The sequence below is a fragment of the Hypanus sabinus genome, chromosome 6 (assembly GCF_030144855.1).
Source record: "Hypanus sabinus isolate sHypSab1 chromosome 6, sHypSab1.hap1, whole genome shotgun sequence".
NCBI lineage: Eukaryota > Metazoa > Chordata > Chondrichthyes > Myliobatiformes > Dasyatidae > Hypanus > Hypanus sabinus.
This window is the reverse complement of record NC_082711.1, coordinates 2,786,550-2,805,681: the sequence shown is the minus strand read 5'-3', so window position 1 is coordinate 2,805,681 and position 19,132 is coordinate 2,786,550. Positions and strand designations below refer to the sequence as shown.

The following is a 19,132-nucleotide window of genomic DNA, read 5'->3' as shown; positions in this document are numbered from 1 at the left end:
ATTTACCCACCACTGATGTCAAACTGACAGGTCTATAATTGCTAGGCTTCCTTCTAGAACCCTTTTTAAACAATGGAACCACATGAGCAATACGCCAATCCTCCGGCACAATCCCCGTTTCTAATGACATATTAAAGATCTCCGTCAGAGCTCCTGCTATTTCTACACAAACTTCCCTCAAGGTCCTGGGGAATATCCTGTCAGGACCCGGAGATTTATCCACTTAATATGTGACAGTGACTTTGTTTAATCCATAGGAGTGGATTTTTTGGGATATCCTGTGGGACCCTTGCCTGGGTATGTTGTGTGTCAACCATTCGAAGATGATATTCTTGTGACAGGTCACTTTTGGTGATAATTCGTATGTGGATTTGGAACAATATGACAGACAAGGTCTACGGCGACTGTTAACTCATTTCCAGCGTGGAACCTGTGGAATACATAATACTTACCTTCTCTCTCCAGTACAATGTGGATTACAAATATGTCTTTCCCGTTATTAATTACATGGATGACTGAGCATTCTTTCCTGCTTTACCATCTCAAAACTCTAAGCCTCGTTCCCCCAAGCTCGATGTAGTTGGGAGTTATACTTACACACATATACACATAACACTGATAACTTTTGTTTATCTTGTGAGCTACTGCATGATAAGTAGTTACTAATAAAGATAGTGGTTTTAACATCAAAACCAGACTTCATGTGTAATCCATTGCTGCTGGTTTGTTTCTAAAACAGTTACAGTTCGTTACACAGATCATCACTTTAATATCGGGATGGTGGATATTCTTCATCTACGGATCGTCACCTGAATGTTCAGGATAGTGGACACTCTTCAGTCACACAGTCACAGTTCCTCACTTTAATATCGAGATAGTGGACACTCTTCAGTCACAGATCCTCACTTTAATATCGAGATAGTGGACACTCTTCAGCCACAGATACTCACTTTAATTTTGAGATAGTGGACACTCTTCAGTCACAGATCCTTGTTTTAATGTCCAAGAAAGTGAACACTCGTCAGCCACAGATCCTCACTTTAATATCGAGATAGTAGACTCTCTTCAGCCACAGATCCTCACTTTAATATCGGGATGGTGGAAACTCTTCAGCCACAGTTCCACGTTTTAATGTTCGTGACAGTGGACACTCTTCAGTCACAGATCCTCACTTTAATATCGAGATAGTAGACTCTCTTCGGTCACAGATCCTCACTTTAATATCAAGAGAGTGGACACTATTCAGCTACAGATCCTTACTTTAATATCGGGATATAGACACTCGTCAGTCACCGATCCTCACTTAAATATTGGGATAGTAGACTCTCTTCATTCACAGATCCTTACTTTAATATCGAGAGAGTGGACACTATTCAGTCACAGATCCTTACTGAATGGTTGACATTCACCTAGATAATCCTTTGCTAATATATTTCATGACTTATATCAGTGACAGTAAACCTTATTCTCCTTTTTGTTGCTGTTCTGATCACTTATATAGAACAGAGAACACTGAAGTCCCGTCCATGCCCTTCAGCCCATGATATTGTGATGACCTTTTAAAATGCTCTAAGATCAGTCTAACCCAGGCATGGGCAAACTATGGCCTGCGGGCCATATGCAGCCCGTTAAGCTTTTTAATCCGGCCCGCAGAACTTGATGAAATTATATTAATAAACCTTGTTAACGTTTTTTCCCCGCAATTCTGGCGTTTTCCCAATAGATGACGCACTCTATATACATTGACCTTTGTTGAGGTGCAGCGTATTAGTCCACATTTGCGCTTTACTTTGTGACCTTGTGGCGACCCACTTCCTGGCACATCCGAACCGGCTCACAATTAGCCAGCGTTCCGGCTAAGGGAGATAGCCTGCGGGGATTTGCGAGCACAGAGCTCCACATATTGGCGCGCTCTCACTGTTGTTGTGCGGGTCGTTGTTGAGTTTTGGCACAGGAGACAATTGAATAAGAAGGAGCAGGACAAGTAGACCTGCATCTCCTACCGTTTTTGAAATAAAGACAGTCAGGAGGAGAGTGATGATGATAATATCTTGAAGGATAACATAATTTTCAGTGCTTTAAAATAATAACTGTTACTATTAAAAAAAGCTGTATTTTATTCATTTAATTTTCAGTGTTTTAAAAGTCATTTCAATAAATAGCTAAATACCATTGGACTTCAAAGACAGATATTTTGTTGTAATGCATTTGTTCATTTTCAATTGAAATTAAAGCACATGTTTTCTACATATCCCATGATATTTTATTTTCTCTTATGAGGTGTATTACCAAAACACTCCGTCCATCTGCTCCTGGTCCGGCCCCCCTGTCAAATTTTAGAACCCTTTGTGGCCCTCAAGTCAATAAGTTTGCCCACCCCTGGTAACCTTTTCCTCCCCTATGTCCATGGATTTAAGGGAAATCAGGGTATCCTACTGGGATTAGTGGAGATGGGATGATGATTAAACTGTGTAGTGTGGTCAAGAGTTCCTTTCTCTCTCTTCGTTGAGTCTTAAAGGGTCTTTTTAAGTGTCAAGGAAGAAAATGCTCAGAATTTATGTTTTATAATGTAGGTTGAAAATAATATTGATTAATTTGTGCAACACACACAAAAATGCTGGAGGAACTCTATAGGCCAGGTAGCATCTATAGAAAAGAGTACAGTTGACATTTTGGGCCGAAACCCTTCAGCAGGACAGGAGAAAAAAGTTGAGGAGTAGATTTAAAGATTGAAGGGAGGGGAGAGAGAAACACAAGGTGATAGGTGAAACCTGGAGAGAGAAGGATGAAATAAAGAGCTGGGAAGTTGATTGGTGAAAGAGACAGAAGTGGAAAAATAAAAGGGGAGGGGGTGGAGCACCAGAAGGAGGTGAAGTGCAGGCAAGGAGATAAGGTGAGACGAGAAAGGGAATGGGAAATGAAGAAGGAGGGGGAGTGGGGGTCATTAACAGAAGTTTGAGGAATCAGTGTTCATTCCATCACATTGGAGACTACCCTGATTGAATATAAGGTATTATTATTCCAATCTAAGTGTGGCCTCATCACGACGGTGGAGGAGCCTACGGATGGACATATCGGAATGGGAATGGAAAGTGAAATGTGTGGCCACTGGGAGATCCCGCTTCATCTGGTGGATAGAGCATAAGTGCTCAGAGAAGTGGTCTTCCAATCTATGTCTGGTCTCACCAATGTACAGGAGGCTACACTGGGGGCACTGAACACAGTATATAACCCCAACAGACTCACAGGTGAAGTGTTGCCTTACCCAGAAGGACTCTTTAGGGCCCTGAATTGTAGTGAGAGAGAAGGTGCACGAGCAGGTGTAGCACTTGTTCCGCTTGCAAGTGCCTGGATGGAGATTAGTGGGGAGGGATGAAAGGACAAGAGAGTAGCTTAGGGAGTAATCCCTGCAGAAAACAGAATGTGGGGGAGGGGGAAAGTTGTGGGACCCTGTTGGGGTTGGTGAAACTTTGGAGAATTATGTATTGAATGCAGAGGCTGGGGAGTGGTAGGTGAGGACAAGAGGAAGCCTGTCCCTGGTAAGGTGGTGGGAGGACAGGGTAAACATAGAAACATAAAAACATAGAAAAATAGAAAAACTACAGCACAATACAGGCCCTTCAGCCCACAATGTTGTGTCGAAAACATGTACTTACATCAGAAATTACCTAGGGTTAACCATTAGCCCTCTATTTCATTAAGCTCCATGTACCTATCCAGGAGTCACTAAAAAGACTCGATCATATCTGCCTCCACCACAATCGCTGGCAGCCCATTCAATGCACTCGCCACTCTCTGCGTAAAAAACACACCCCTGACATCTCCTCTGTATCTACTTCCAAACACTTTAAACTGTGCCGTCTCGTGATAGCCATTTCAGCCCTCAGAAAAAGCCACTGACTATCCACATGATCAATGGCTTTCACTGTCTTGTACACCTCTATCAGGTCACCCCTCATCCTCCGTCGCTCAAAAGAGAAAAGGCCAAGTTCACTCAACCTGTTCTCATAAGGCGTGCTCCCCAATTCAGGAAACATATTTGTAAATCTCCTCTGCACCCTTTCTATGGTTTCCACATCCTTCCTGTAATGAGGTGACCAGAACTGAGTAGAGTATCCCAAGTGGGGTCTGTCCAGGGTCCTATATAGCTGCAACATTACCTTTCGGCTCCTAAATTCAATTCAACAGTTGATGAAGGCCAATACACCGTATGCCTTCTTAACCACAGAGTCAAACTCAGCAGCAGCTTTGAGTGACCTATGGACTCGGACCCCAAGATCCTTCTGATCATCAACACTGCCAAGAGTCTAACCATTAATACTATATTCTGCCATCATATTTGACCTACCAAAATGAACCACCTCACACTTCTCTGCATTGAACTCCATCTGCCACTGTTCAGCCCAGTTTTGCATCCTATTGATGTCCCACTCTAACCTCTGACAGTCCTCCACACTATACACAATACCCCAAACCTTTGTGTCATCAGCAAATTTACTAGCCCATCCCTCCACTTCCTCATCCAGGTCATTTATAAAAATCACAAAGAGAAGGGGTCACAGAACAGATCCCTGAAACACACCACTGGTCACCAATCTCCATGCAGAATATGTCCCATCTGCAACCATTCTTTGCCTTCTGTGTGCAACACAATTCTGGATCCACAAAGCCAGGTTCCCTTTGATCCCATGCCTCCTTACTTTCTCAATAAGCCTTGCATTGGGTACTTTATCAAATGCCTTGCTGAAATCCATGTACACTACATCTACTGCTCTACCTTCATCAATGTGTTTAGTCACATCCTCAAAAAATTCAATCAGGCTCGTAAGGCACGACCTGCCTTTGACAAAGCCATACTGACTACTCCTAATCATATTATGCCTCTCCAAATGTTCATAAATCCTGCCTCTCAGGATCTTTTCCATCAACTTATCAATCACTGGTCTATAATTTCCTGAGCTATCTCTATCTGCAACCCTCCTGTTCTCCGGAATCTCTCCCATCCCCATTGTTGATGCCAAGATCATTGCGAGAGTTTTTTGAACCTTTCAAAAGCATTCCTTTTCTTCTTAACTAGATTTTCAACAGCCTTTGTACACCACAGTTCCTGTACCCTACCATCCTCTCCCTGCCTCATTGGAACCTACCTATGCAGAATGCCACGCAAATATCCCCTTAATATTTACCACATTTCTGCTGTACATTTCCCTGAGAACATTTGTTCCCAATTTATGCTTCCAAATTCCTGCCTGATAGTTTAATATTTCCCCTTATTCTAATTAAATGATTTCCTAACTTGTCTGTTCCTATTGCTGTCCAGTACTTTGGTAAAGGAGATAGAATTGTGATCACTATCTCCAAAATGCTCTCCCACTGAGAGACCTAACACCTGGTAAGAGCAGACATGCGTGAAATGGGAGAGATGTGGTTGAGGGTAGCATTGATGGTGGAGGAAAGAAAGGTCCTTTCTTTGAAAACGGTGGAAACTTGCATTTTAAAATGAAAAGCCTCAACTTGAGAGCAGATGTGGTAGAGATGGAAGAGTTGAGAGAAGGGGATGGAGTTTTTACAAGTAATGGTGGGATGAGGTATAATCCAGGTAGCTGTGACAGTCCGTGGGTTTATAATAGACATCAGTGGTAAACTGTCTCTGGAGATACAGACAGTGAGGGAGGTGTTGGAAATGGGCTAGGTATTAACATTGTGATATTACATGAAGAAAGTGCAGTCCAATAATAGAGTTTAGTTATGAAGCAGAAGAGTGTGTATCTCTGTACAGATAGATAAAATAGGGTGTCAAGGCTTTGGAGAGGGTATGTAGGAGGTGTTCACCAAGTGGTTCCCTGGATTAGAAGGCATGTGGCATAATGAAAGTTTGGACAAACCTGGGTTGTTTTCTTTCAAACAGTGGAGGTTGAGGGGACATCTGATAGAGGTTTATAAGATCATGATAGACAGTACCTTTTTCTCAGGGTTGAAATATCTAATACCAGGGGTATGCATTTAAGGGGAGAGGGGGTTATTTAAAAGGAGATGTGAGGCGAAAGTTTTTTTCCACAGAGAGTGCTGAGTGCCTGGAATGCGTTGCTTGGAGTGCTGGTAGAGGCAGAAATACTAAGATAGTTTTAAGAGACATTTAGATTAGCATACAAGTGTGAGGAAAATGGAAGTGTATGGACATTTTGCAGCAGAAGGGATTAGGTTATTTGGCCAGTTGATTACTAATTTAATTGGTTCAGCATAACAGTGTGGTCTGAAGGGCCTGTTCTTGTGTTGTTGTCTTCTGTGTTCTATGTTCAAAGCATCCAGCTGGTAAATAAAACAAATATGTTGCATTACTGATGTGGCCAGGTATTTAAAGCAGGTCTAGACACAGATATCTGCTGCCCTCTGCAGGCTACATGTGACTTTCAAACACGATAAAATCTGCAGATGCTGGAAATCCAAGCAACACACACCAGTGACCAGTGGTGTGCCTCAGGGATCTGTTCTGGGACCCTCACTCTTTGTGATTTTTATAAATGACCTGGATGAGGAAGTGGAGTGATAGGTTAGTAAATTTGCTGATGACACAAAGGTTGAGGGTATTGTGGATTGTGTGGAGAGCTGTCAGAGGTTACAATGGGACCTTAATAGGATGCAAAACTGGGCTGAGAAGTGCCAGATGGAGTTCAACCCAGAGAATTGTGAGGTGGTTCATTTTGGTAGGTCAAATATGATGGCAGAATATAGCATTAGTGTTAAGACTCTTGGCAGTGTGGAGGATCAAAGGGATCTTGGGATCCAAGTCCATAAATAGAGAGCTATTGGGTAAAGCTTAGGTAGTTCTAAAGTAGGGACATGTTTTCTATGTTTCTATGTTTCTATAATGCTGGAGGAACTCAGCAGGCCTGGTAGCATCAATGGAAAAAAGTACAGTTGACATTTTGAGCCAAAACCCTTTGTCAAAACTGGGAGAGAAAAAAGCTGAGGAGTAGATTTAAGAGGTGGGGGGAGGGAAGAGAGAATCATGAGGTAATAGGTGAAACCTGAAGGGGGAGGGATGAAGTAAAGAGCTGGGAAATTGATTAATGAAAGAGACAAAGGGCCATGGAAGAAAGAAAAAGGGGGAAGGATCACCTGAGGGAGGCAATGGGCAGGCAAGGTGATGGGGTGAGAGAGGGAACAGGGGATGGGAAATGGAGGAGAGGGAGAGTCTGCATTTTTCCTGTGCTACATCGACGACTGCATTGGTGCTGCTTCCTGCACCTGTGCTGAACTCGTCGACTTCATCCACTTTGCCTCCAGCTTCCACCTGCCTTCAAATTCACCCCATACATTTCTGACACCTCCCTTCCCTTTCCCGATCTCACTGTCTCTATCTCTGGAGACAGCTTATCCACCGATGACTATTTCAAACCCATGGACTCTCATGGCTACCTAGACTACACCTTGTCCCACCCTACTACTTGTAAAAATGCCATTGTCTTTTCTCAATTCCTCCATCTCCGCTCAGGATTCTAGAAAGAAGGAGATGTTCTCCTTTTCCAAAGAAAAGACTTTCCTTTCCTCCACCATCAACACTGCCCTCAAACGTATCTCTTCCATTTCACACATGTCTGCTCTTACCCCATCCTCCCACCAACCTACCAGGGATGGGGTTTCTCTAGTCCTCACCTGCCACCGCACCAGCCTCTGCGCCCACAAAATAATTCTCTGAAACTTCCGCCACCTCCAACAGGATGCCACCACCAAGCACATCTTTCCCTCATCCCCACCCTTTTTGCTTTCTGCAGTGATCTCTCCCTACGCAATTCTCTGTCCATTCATCCCTCCCCACTGATCTCCCACCAGGCACTTAGCCTTGCAAATGGAGCAGGTTTCAAAGGTACATTTAATGTCAGAGAAATGTATGCAATATATGTCCTGAAATGCTTCTTCTTCGCAACCATCCACAAAAACAGTGGAATGCCCCCAAAGAATGAATGATAGTTAAATGTTAGAACCCCAAAGTCTCTGCCCCAGTTCCCCTCCCTCCTGTACGTAAGTGACAGCAAACAATGATTCCCCCCTTCCTCCACCAGCAAAAAAAAAGCATCAGTACCCACCACCGAGCACTCAAGTGTGCAGCAAAGCAACAGCAAAGACACAGACTTGCAGTACCCCAAAGACTACTCATTCACTCCGTATTCAACATACAACAGGCTCTCTCTCTCCTTAATAAGGGAGAAATAGGTGTCTTCATTTCACAAGTACTCTTACACCTCTTCCCTCTACCATCCAGAGCCCTAAACTGTCCTTCCAGGTGGGACAACACTTCACCTGTGAGTCTGTTGGGTTATTTACCTGGTGTGGCTTCCTTTACATCGGTGAGACCCAACGTAGATTGGGAAACTGCTTTGCCGAGCATGCAGAACAAGCGGGATCTCCCAGTGGCCACCCATTTTAATTCCACTTCCCATTCCCATTCTGATATGTCCATCCATGGCCTCCTCTACTGTCATGATGAGGCCACATTTAGGTTGGAGGACTAACATCTTCTGCTGGGTAGCCTCCAACATGATGGCATGAACATCAATTTCTTGAACTTCCAATAATGCCCCCCCTTCTACATTTCCCATCCCCCTTTTCCCTCCCTCACCTTAATTCCTTGCCTGGATCCTCTCTCTCTGGTGCTTCTTTCCTCTTTTTTCTTCCATGGTCTTCTGAGATTTCACCAATCAACTTCCTAGCTCTTTACTTCATCCCACCCCATCCAGGATTCACCTATCATATGATGGTTCTCTCTCCCCTCGCCTCACTATTTAAGCCTGCTGTTCACATTTTTTTCCCAGTTCTGCTGAAGGGATTCAGCCCAAAACATCGACTGTACTGTTTTCCACAGATGCTGCCTACTGAGATCCTCCAGCATTTTCTGTGTTTCACATCACTCTTTGAGTGATTATGCAGAAAGTTTGAAGTTAATAATTCATCGGGGGTGATTGATAATATCATGGCCTAAGGTAGAAGGAGATGAGTTATATAACATATAACCATATAACAATCACAGCACAGAAACAGGCCATCTCGGTCCTACTAGTCCGTGCCGAACTCTTAATCTCACCTAGTCCCACCTACCCGCACTCAGCCCATAACCCTCCACTCCTTTCCTGTCCATATACCTATCCAATTTTACCTTAAATGACACAACTGAACTAGCCTCTACTACTTCTACAGGAAGCTCATTCCACACAGCTATCACCCTCTGAGTAAAGAAATACCCCCTCGTGTTTCCCTTAAACTTCTGCCCCCTAACTCTCAAATCATGTCCTCTCGTTTGAATCTCCCCTACTCTCAATGGAAACAGCCTATTCACGGCAACTCTATCTATCCCTCTCAAAATTTTAAATACCTCGATCAAATCCCCCCTCAACCTTCTACGCTCCATTGAATAGAGACCTAACTTGTTCAACCTTTCTCTGTAACTTAAGTGCTGAAACCCAGGTAACATCCTAGTAAATCGTCTCTGCACTCTCTCTAATTTATTGATATCTTTCCTATAATTCGGTGACCAGAACTGTACACAATATTCCAAATTTGGCCTTACCAATGCCTTGTACAATTTTAACATTACATCCCAACTTCTGTACTCAATGCTTCGATTTATAAAGGCCAGCGTTCCAAAAGCCTTCTTCACCACCCTATCTGCATGAGACTCCACCTTCAGGGAACTATGCACTGTTATTCCCAGATATCTCTGTTCCACTGCATTTCTCAATGCCCTACCATTTACCCTGTATGTTCTATTTGGATTATTCCTGCCAAAATGTAGAACCTCACACTTCTCAGCATTAAACTCCATATTCCAATGTTCATCCCATTCTTCTAACTGGCATAAATCTCCCTGCAAACTTTGAAAACCCACCTCATTATCCACAACACCTCCAACCTTAGTATCATCGGCATACTTACTAATCCAATTTACCACCCCATTATCCAGATCATTTATGTATATTACAAACAACATTGGGCCCAAAACAGCTCCCTGAGGCACCCCGCTAGTCACCGGCCTCCATCCCGATAAACAATTATCCACCACTACTCTCTGGCATCTCCCATCTAGCCACTGTTGAATCCATTTTATTACTTCAGCATTAATACCTAACGACTGAACCCTCTTAACTAACCTTCCATGTGGAACTTTGTCAAAGGCTTTGCTGAAGTCCATATAGACTACATCCACTGCCTTACCATCGTCAACATTCCTCGTAACTTCTTCAAAAAATTCAATAAGGTTTGTCAAACATGACCTTCCACGCACAAATCCATGCTGGCTACTTCTAATCAGATCCCGTCTATCCAGATAATTATAAATACTATCTCTAAGAATACTTTCCATTAATTTACCCACCACTGATGTCAAACTGACAGGTCTATAATTGCTAGGCTTCCTTCTAGAACCCTTTTTAAACAATGGAACCACATGAGCAATACGCCAATCCTCCGGCACAATCCCCGTTTCTAATGACATATTAAAGATCTCCGTCAGAGCTCCTGCTATTTCTACACAAACTTCCCTCAAGGTCCTGGGGAATATGCTGTCAGGACCCGGAGATTTATCCACTTTTAAATTTCTTAAAAGCGCCAGTACTTCCACCTCTTTAATTGTCATAGGTTCCATAATTTCCTTACTTGTTTCCCACACCTTACACAATTCAATATCCTTCTCCTTAGTGAATACCGAAGAGAAGAAATCATTCAAAATCTCTCCCATCTCCCTTGGCTCCACACATAGCTGACCACTCTGATTCTCTAAGGGGCCAATTTTATCCCTCACTAACCTCTTGTTTTTAATATAACTGTAGAAACCTTTCGGATTTACTTTCACCTTATTTGCCAAACCAACCTCGTATCTTCTTTTAGCTTTTCTAATCTCTTTCTTAAGATTCCTTTTACATTCTTTATATTCCTCGAGCAATTCCTTTACTCCATGCTGCCTATATCTATTGTAGACATCCCTCTTTTTCCAAACCAAATTTCTAATATCCCTTGAAAACCATGGTGCTTTCAAACCTTTAACCTTTCCTTTCAACCTAACAGGAACACAAAGATTCTGTACCCTCATAATTTTACCTTTAAATGACCTCCATTTCTCTATTACATCCTTCCCATAAAACAACTTGACCCAATCCACTCTCTCTAAATCCCTTCGCATCTCCTCAAAGTTAGCTGTTCTCCAATCAAAAATCTTCTCCATAATTATATTGAAGCTAATGCTATTGTGATCACTGGACCCAAAGTGCTCCCCAACACATACATCTGTCAGCTGACCTATTGCATTCCCTAACAGGAGATCCAACACTGCCCCATCTCTAGTCGATACTTCTATGTATTGTTGCAAAAAACTATCCTGCACACATTTCACAAACTCTAAACCATCCAGCCCATTTACAGAATGAGATTCCCAGTCAATGTGTGGAAAACTAAAATCTCCCACAATCACCACCTTGTGTTTACTACAAATATCTCCTTACACATTTGCTCTTCCAACTCATGCTCCCCATTAGGTGGCCTATAATACACTCCTATCAGTGATACTACACCTTTCCCATTCCTCAGTTCCACCCAAATAGTCTCCCTAGAGGAGCTCTCTAATCTATCCTTCCAAAGCACCGCCATAAGATTTTCCTCGGACAAGCAATGTAACACCTCCTCCTCTGGCCCCTCCTACTCTATCACACCTGAAGCAACTAAATCCAGGAATATTTAGTTGCCAATCACACCCTTCCTGCAACCATGTTTCACTAATAGCTACAACATCATAATTCCAGGTATCAATCCATGCTTTAAGCTCATCCACCTTTCTTACAATGCTCCTAGCATTAAAATAGATACATTTAAGATACTTTCCACCTCCTCCTCTCTTTTCATCCCTAACAATGCATTCAAATTTATTATCCTTTTCTTTCTTCTCCCCTACATCTTCGGGCTGAGCGCATTCCTTCTCCATCACCTGCCTTTCCTCCCTCACACGCTGTCTATTTACTTGCTCTACTGGTGAACTAACCTCCTCTCCCATAGTTTCCTCAAATTGATTCCCACCCCCCCCCCCCATCTTACTAGTTTAAAGTCTGCCCTTTAGCCCTAGCAAACCTCCCCGCTAGGATATTGGTCCCCCCAGGATTCAAGTGTAACCCGTCCTTCTTGAACAGGTCACGCCTGCCCCAGAAGAGGTCCCAATGATCCAGAAACTTGAATCCCTGCCCCCTGCTCCAATCCCACAGCCACGCATTCATCCTCCACCTAATTCCATTCCTACTCTCACTGTCGCGTGGCACAGGCAGTAATCCCGAGATTACTACCTTTGTGGTCCTTCTTCTTAACTGCCTTCCTAACTCCCTATACTCTTGTTTCAGGACCTCTTCCCCTTTTCTACCTATGTCATTGGTACCTACATGTACCACAACCTCTGGCTCCTCACCCTCCCACTTCAGGATATCTTGGATGCGATCAGAAACATCCCGAACCCTGGCACCAGGGAGGCAAATTACAATCTGGGACTCCTGATCACCTCCACAGAACCGCCTGTCTGAACCCCCTGACTATTGAGTCCCCTATTACTATGGACCTCTTTCTTCTATCCCTACCCTTCTGAGCTACAGGGCCGTCCTCTGTGCCGGAGGCCCAGCCACTGTCACTTCCACCAGGTAGGCTGTCCCCCCCAACAGTACTCAAACATGAGTACTTATTGTCAAGGTGTACAGCCACTGGGGTACTCTCTAGTACCTGCCTCTTCCCCTTCCTGATCGTGACCCACCTATCTGCCTCCCGTGGCCCCGGAGTGACCACCTGCCTGTATCTCCTCTCTATCAACTCCTCACTCTCCCTGACCAGGCGAAGGTCATCGAGCTGCAGCTCCAGTTCCCTAACTCGGTCCCTCAGGAGCTGCAGTTCGGTGCACCTGGCGCAGATGTGGACGTCCGGGAAGCTCGGAGACTCCAGGACCTCCCACATCCGACACCGAGAACAACAAGCTGCCCTCACACTCATACTTCCCGAATAACTGACAATAACAAAAACTACAAGATAAGCCTACTGTGCCCTCTTCCGCCTAAGCCCCCAGAGCCCAAGCCCTACACTCTGCTCCCGGCGCACTCCACTGCCCGCAAACGAAGCTGCCTGCTTCTTAAGGCTGCGTTCTTTTTATATCTTCCCTCCTTCCCAGGCCTCCTTCACGCGCCTGCGCAGTCCTGCCTCTCAGAACTCCGCTCTGAGAAGCAATTGGACAATTTGAAAATGGCCGCCACCGCACTTCCTCTCAAAGCCTCACTGTCCTCTTCCAAAAGACTTCGAACTTTCTGCATAATCACTCAAAGAGTTGATCTGCATGTGCACATAACAAGAGCTGTATAACTCAACTCCTTCTACCTTAAGCCACAAACTTATCAATCACCCATCTGTGGACACTTTCTGGAGATCCAAGATCCGTATGCTCGACGGCCGCTAGACTAAGTGTGTAAATGTAGGAGGGGACTATGTTGAAAAATAAATGTGCTAGTTTTTCTAAAATTGGTGTGTCAGTAGAAGAGAGCAAATTTTAGATTCCCAAACACACATTTTCCAAAATATTAAATGTTACAGAGAATTTTGAAAATTTTTCATTAAAGGAAATAACATATTAAGTAATTGACCACTTTCTAAATGAAAAAAACTTGATGACTTTGCAGGTATATAGTCCAGTGCCTGATTAAACAAAGATAGCAGGTGCTAATGATATGAGTTAAATGAACTAATCTGATTTACTGAAACAGAAAGGGGTGTAGAAGGAATTAAATTGGGCAAGGGACAACCAAACTGAAAGGTGTGGGAGATGTGTCAGTTTAATCTTCAAATCATCAATTCTTACAACATGGCCAGAGTGAGCATACCACAAGTCACAAAGTGGTCATCTTGCATCAGCAAGGTCTCTCCAGAGCAGGAATTTCACAACAGACAGGAGTTTTCAAGATGTGCTGTTCAAGCTCTTCCGAAGAAGCACAAAAAATGGGCAAGGTCAAGGGCCAGAAATGCAGTGGCCACCCATGGAAACTGAGTGCAGCAGATGAGACATGCATCAAACTAGAAGCCCTTCTAAACTGAAAGAAGTCCAGCACTGCTTTCAGCTCTGAACTTACAGAAACCACTGGACCCCAAGTACACCCCTCTACAGTCCTGAGAGATCTTCTCAAAAGTGAGCTTTGTGGAAGAGTTTCTGTGAAAAAAGCTGTTCCTTCGAACTGGAATCAAAGCCAAGGGACTCAGCTATGCACAACAACACAAGGACTAGTTTGCTGAACAATGGCAGCAAGAGCTCTGGACTGAGGGACATTAGGATAGTGTGTGTCCTCTGCTTCAGGGAATCCATAGAAACATAGAAAATCTACAGCACAATACAGGCCCTTTGGCCCACAAAGTTGTGCTGAACATGTCCCTACCTTAGACATTACTAGGGTTACCCATAGCCCACTATTTTACTAAGCTCCATGTACCTATCCAAAAGTCTTTTAAAAAACCCTATCATATCCGCCTCCACCACCGTTGCCAGCAGCCCATTCCACACACTCACCACTCTCTGCATAAAAAACTTACCCATTACTTCTCCTCTGTACCTAACTCCCATATAACCATGTAACCATATAACAATCACAGCACAGAAACAGGCCATCACGGCCCTCCTAGACCGTGCCGAACTCTTAATCTCACCTAGTCCCACCTACCCGCACTCAGTCCATAACCCTCCACTCCTTTCCTGTCCATATACCTATCCAATTTTACCTTAAATGACACAACTGAACTAGCCTCTACTACTTCTACAGGAAGCTCATTCCACACAGCTATCACCCTCTGAGTAAAGAAATACCCCCTCGTGTTTCCCTTAAACTTCTGCCCCCTAACTCTCAAATCATGTCCTCTCGTTTGAATCTCCCCTACTCTCAATGGAAACAGCCTATTCACGTCAACTCTATCTATCCCTCTCAAAATTTTAAATACCTCGATAAAATCCCCCCTCAACCTTCTACGCTTCAATGAATAGAGACTTAACTTGTTCAACCTTTCTCTGTAACTTAAGTGCTGAAACCCAGGTAACATCCTAGTAAATCGTCTCTGCACTCTCTCTAATTTATTGATATCTTTCCTATAATTCGGTGACCAGAACTGCACACAATATTCTAAATTTGGCCTTACCAATGCCTTGTACAATTTTAATATTACATTCCAACTTCTGTACTCAATGCTTTGATTTATAAAGGACAGCGTTCCAAAAGCCTTCTTCACCACTTCTTCCCCAGCACCTTAAACCTGTGCACTCTTGTGGCAGCCATTTCAGCCCTGGGAAAAAGCCTCTGACTATCCACACGATCAATGCCTCTGATCATCTTATATACCTCATCAGGTCACCTCTCATCCTTTGTCGCTCCAAGGAGAAAAGGCCGAGATCACTCAACCTGTTTTCATCAGGCATGCTCCCAAATCCAGGCAACATCCTTGTAGATCTCCTCTGCACCCTTTCTATGGCTTCCACATCCTTCCTGTAGTGAGGTGACCAGAACTGAGCACAGCATTCCAAGTGGGGCCTGACTGGGGTCCTATAGAGCTCCAACATTACCTCTCGGCTCCTAAATTCAATTCCACAATTGATGAAGGCCAATACACTGCATGCCTTTTTAACCACAGAATCAACCTGCACAGCTGCTTTGAGCATCCTATGGACTCAGACCTCAAAATCCCTCTGATCCTCCACACTGCCAAGAGTATTACCATTTGGGTTAACCCCTTCTGTGCTGAACTCATCGATTCAGATTGATGGGCTCTCCATACAAAGTCAGGATAGGATTGTCAAGTCTCTCAAAAAGCAGAGGAAGAGGTTCTGTCTTATAATAATTTCCTCTTGGTGCACAAATATGTCAGTGATGTCCCAATTCAGCTCATCAGACCCGGAATATCTTGCAATGAAGTGTCGGCCATTTCACCTACTATGTGAGATTTCTGTGATCAGTTTTGTAGCAGTGTACATTCTACCTCAGGCCAATGTCAAACAGGTTCTAGATGATCGGAGCGACGTGATCATTGTACAGACGAAACTACACAGCCTGACACCTTCACCATCATTTTGAGTGATTTTAACCAGACCAGCTGGAAAAAGTCACTAACTAATTATTATAAATAAATAATTTGTAGCGCCTGAGGAAACAACACAATGGACCACTGTTACACCACTATCAAGAATGCCTACCGTGCTATTCCACACCCTCACTTTGGAAAGTCTGGCTGTACCTTGGCTGTACTCTGCTCCCTGAGTATAGGCAGGGTCTGATGACCAATTGTGAGGACCAAGAAGGTATAGTCAAGGGAAGCACAGGAGCACTTACAGGACTGCTTTGAATTGGTGGACTGGACTATATTCATCTTTAAATCTGGACGAGTATGCCACAGTTGTCACTGACTTCATGCAAACCTGTGTGAATGAGTGTGTGCCTCCGAAAACTTGTAGTACATTCCCAAAACAAAAGTTGTGGATGAATCAGGAGGCTCGTCAACTGCTCAGGACTAGATCTGTAGCATTTAAGTCTGGCAACACAGGTCTGTACAAGAAAACCAGATATGACATGGAGGGCTGTTTCAAGAGTGAAGAAACAATGTTGAGCATGGTTGGAGGCAACATTGGATGCAAGTCAACTCTGGCAGGGCTTGCGAGGCATTACTTCCTACCAAGTGAAACCCAACACCATGAATGGCAGTGATATTTCACTAGTAGATGAGCTCAGCACCTTCTATGCCCACTTTGAAAGGTAGAATATAACTACAGCGGTGAAGATCCCTGCTACACCCGGTGACCCGGTCATCTCTGTCTCGGAGACTGATGTCAGGCTCTTTCAAGACAGTGAACCCTCGCATGGTGGCAGGCCCCAATGGAGTTCCTGGCAAGGCTCCGTATACTTGTGCCAACCAATTGATGGGTGTATTCAAGGACATTTTCAACCTCTCACTGCGATGGTTGGAAGTTCCCACCTGCTTCAAAAGGACAACATTATACCAAGAAGAGTAGTGTGAACTGCCTCAATGACAATTGCCCAGTAGCACTCACATCTATGGTGATGAAGTGCTTTGAGAGGTTGATTATGACTAGCATCAACACCTGCCTCAGCAGAGACTTGGACCCAATGTAATTTGCCTATCATCACAATAGGTCTATGGTCGCTGCAATCTCAGTGGCTCTTCACACAGCCTTAGATCACCTGGACAATGCAAATACCTCTGTCAGGATGCCGGTCATCGACTATAGCTCAGCATTTAACATCATCATTCCCACAATCCTGATTGACAAGATACAGAACCTGGGCCTCTGTTCCTCCCTCTGCAATTGGGTTCTTGACTTCCAAACCGGAAGACCACGAACTGTGCAAATTGGTAATAATATCTCCTTGTCATTTATGATCAGCACTGGTGCACCTCAGGGATGTGTGCTTAGTGCACAGCTCTACTCCCTCTATACCCATGACTGTGTGGCTAGGTATAGCTCAAATGCCATCTATTAATTTGCTGGTGATGCAACTATTGTTGCAGAATCTTATAGAGACGACAGGGCACCAGAGCAAGATATATCAGCTCGGTAACACCAACCTGATATTCAACACCAGTAAAAGTGAAGAGTTGAATGTGGACTTCAGTAAGAGGAGGATGAGGGAACACAAACCAAGAAGGAGAGGCTAGAAAACTTTGGGTCATTTTCTCTAAAATAGCATATGCTGATAGGAGATCTGATACAGGTTTACATAATTCTGAGAGGCTCAGGCAGGCAGGATCTTTATCCCAGTGTTGAAATGTCTAATATGAGAGGATATACATTTAAGGTGGGAGGGGTAAGTACAAAGGAGATATGCAAGTGATGGGTACCTGGAATGTGCTACTGGGGTGGTGGTGGAGGCAGATGCGGTAGAAGTATTCACACAGTTGTTAGATAGGCTCATGAATATGCAGAGAATGAAGTGATATGGACATTTTGTAGGCAGATAAACAAATATCGTCAGTTTAATTTGCTGCCAAGCAAGTTGATAGGGTTGTTAAGGTACGTGATGTGTTACTTCCTTAGTAGGGGAATTGAGTTCAAGAGCCAGCCAGTAATGTTGCAGCTGTATAAAATCCCGGTAAGACCACTCTTGGAGTACTGTGTTCCATTCCGGTCACCTTATTATAGGAAGAATGTGGAAGCATTGGAGAAGGTGCAGAGGAGATTTACCAGGATGCTGCATAGATCAGAGAGCATGCCTTATGAGGATAGGCTGAGTGCACTAGGGCTTTTCATTTTGTAGTCTAAGACATCGAAAGGTGACTTGATGGAGGTGTACAAGATGATAAGAAGCATAAGTTAAGAGAACAGCCAGAGACTTTTTCCCAGAGTAGGAATGTAGATTTCGAGGGGACCATAATTTTAAGATGATTGGAGGAAAGTAGAGTGGGAATGTCAGAGCTATATTTCTCTTACACAGAGAGTGGTAGGTACATGGAATGCACAACCAGAGGTAATGCAAGAGGCAGATACATGTGGGACATTTAAATGAATCTCAGATAAGCACATGGAGGGTTATATCGAAGGGAAGGATAAGATTGATCATTAATATGTCAGCACAACATCATGGGCCAAAGGGTCTGCACTGTGCTGTAATGTTCTATGAACTGAGTAACATTATGGGCCAAGGGGTCTGCACTGTGCTGTAATGCTCTATGAACTGAATAACGTTATGGGCCAAGGGGTCTGCACTGTGATGTAATGCCCTATGAACTGAGTAACGTTATGGGCCAAGGGGCCTGCACTGTGATGTAATGCCCTATGAACTGAGTAACATTATGGGCCAAGGGGGCCTGCACTGTGCTGTTATGCTCTATGAACTGAGTAACATTATGGGCCAAGGGGTCTGCACTGTGCTGTAATGCTCTATGAACTGAATAACGTTATGGGCCAAGGGGTCTGCACTGTGATGTAATGCCCTATGAACTGAGTAACGTTATGGGCCAAGGGGCCTGCACTGTGATGTAATGCCCTATGAACTGAGTAACATTATGGGCCAAGGGGGCCTGCACTGTGCTGTTATGCTCTATGAACTGAGTAACATTATGGGCCAAGGGGCCTGCACTG

General features: G+C 44.0%; 1 protein-coding gene across 6 annotated transcripts in view; it reads left to right on the top strand.

The window, feature by feature from the left end:
- Positions 1-19,132, top strand: part of LOC132395239 (IQ motif and ankyrin repeat domain-containing protein 1-like) — a 180,641-nt gene that overhangs the window by 66,895 nt on the left and 94,614 nt on the right. The window lies entirely within an intron of this gene.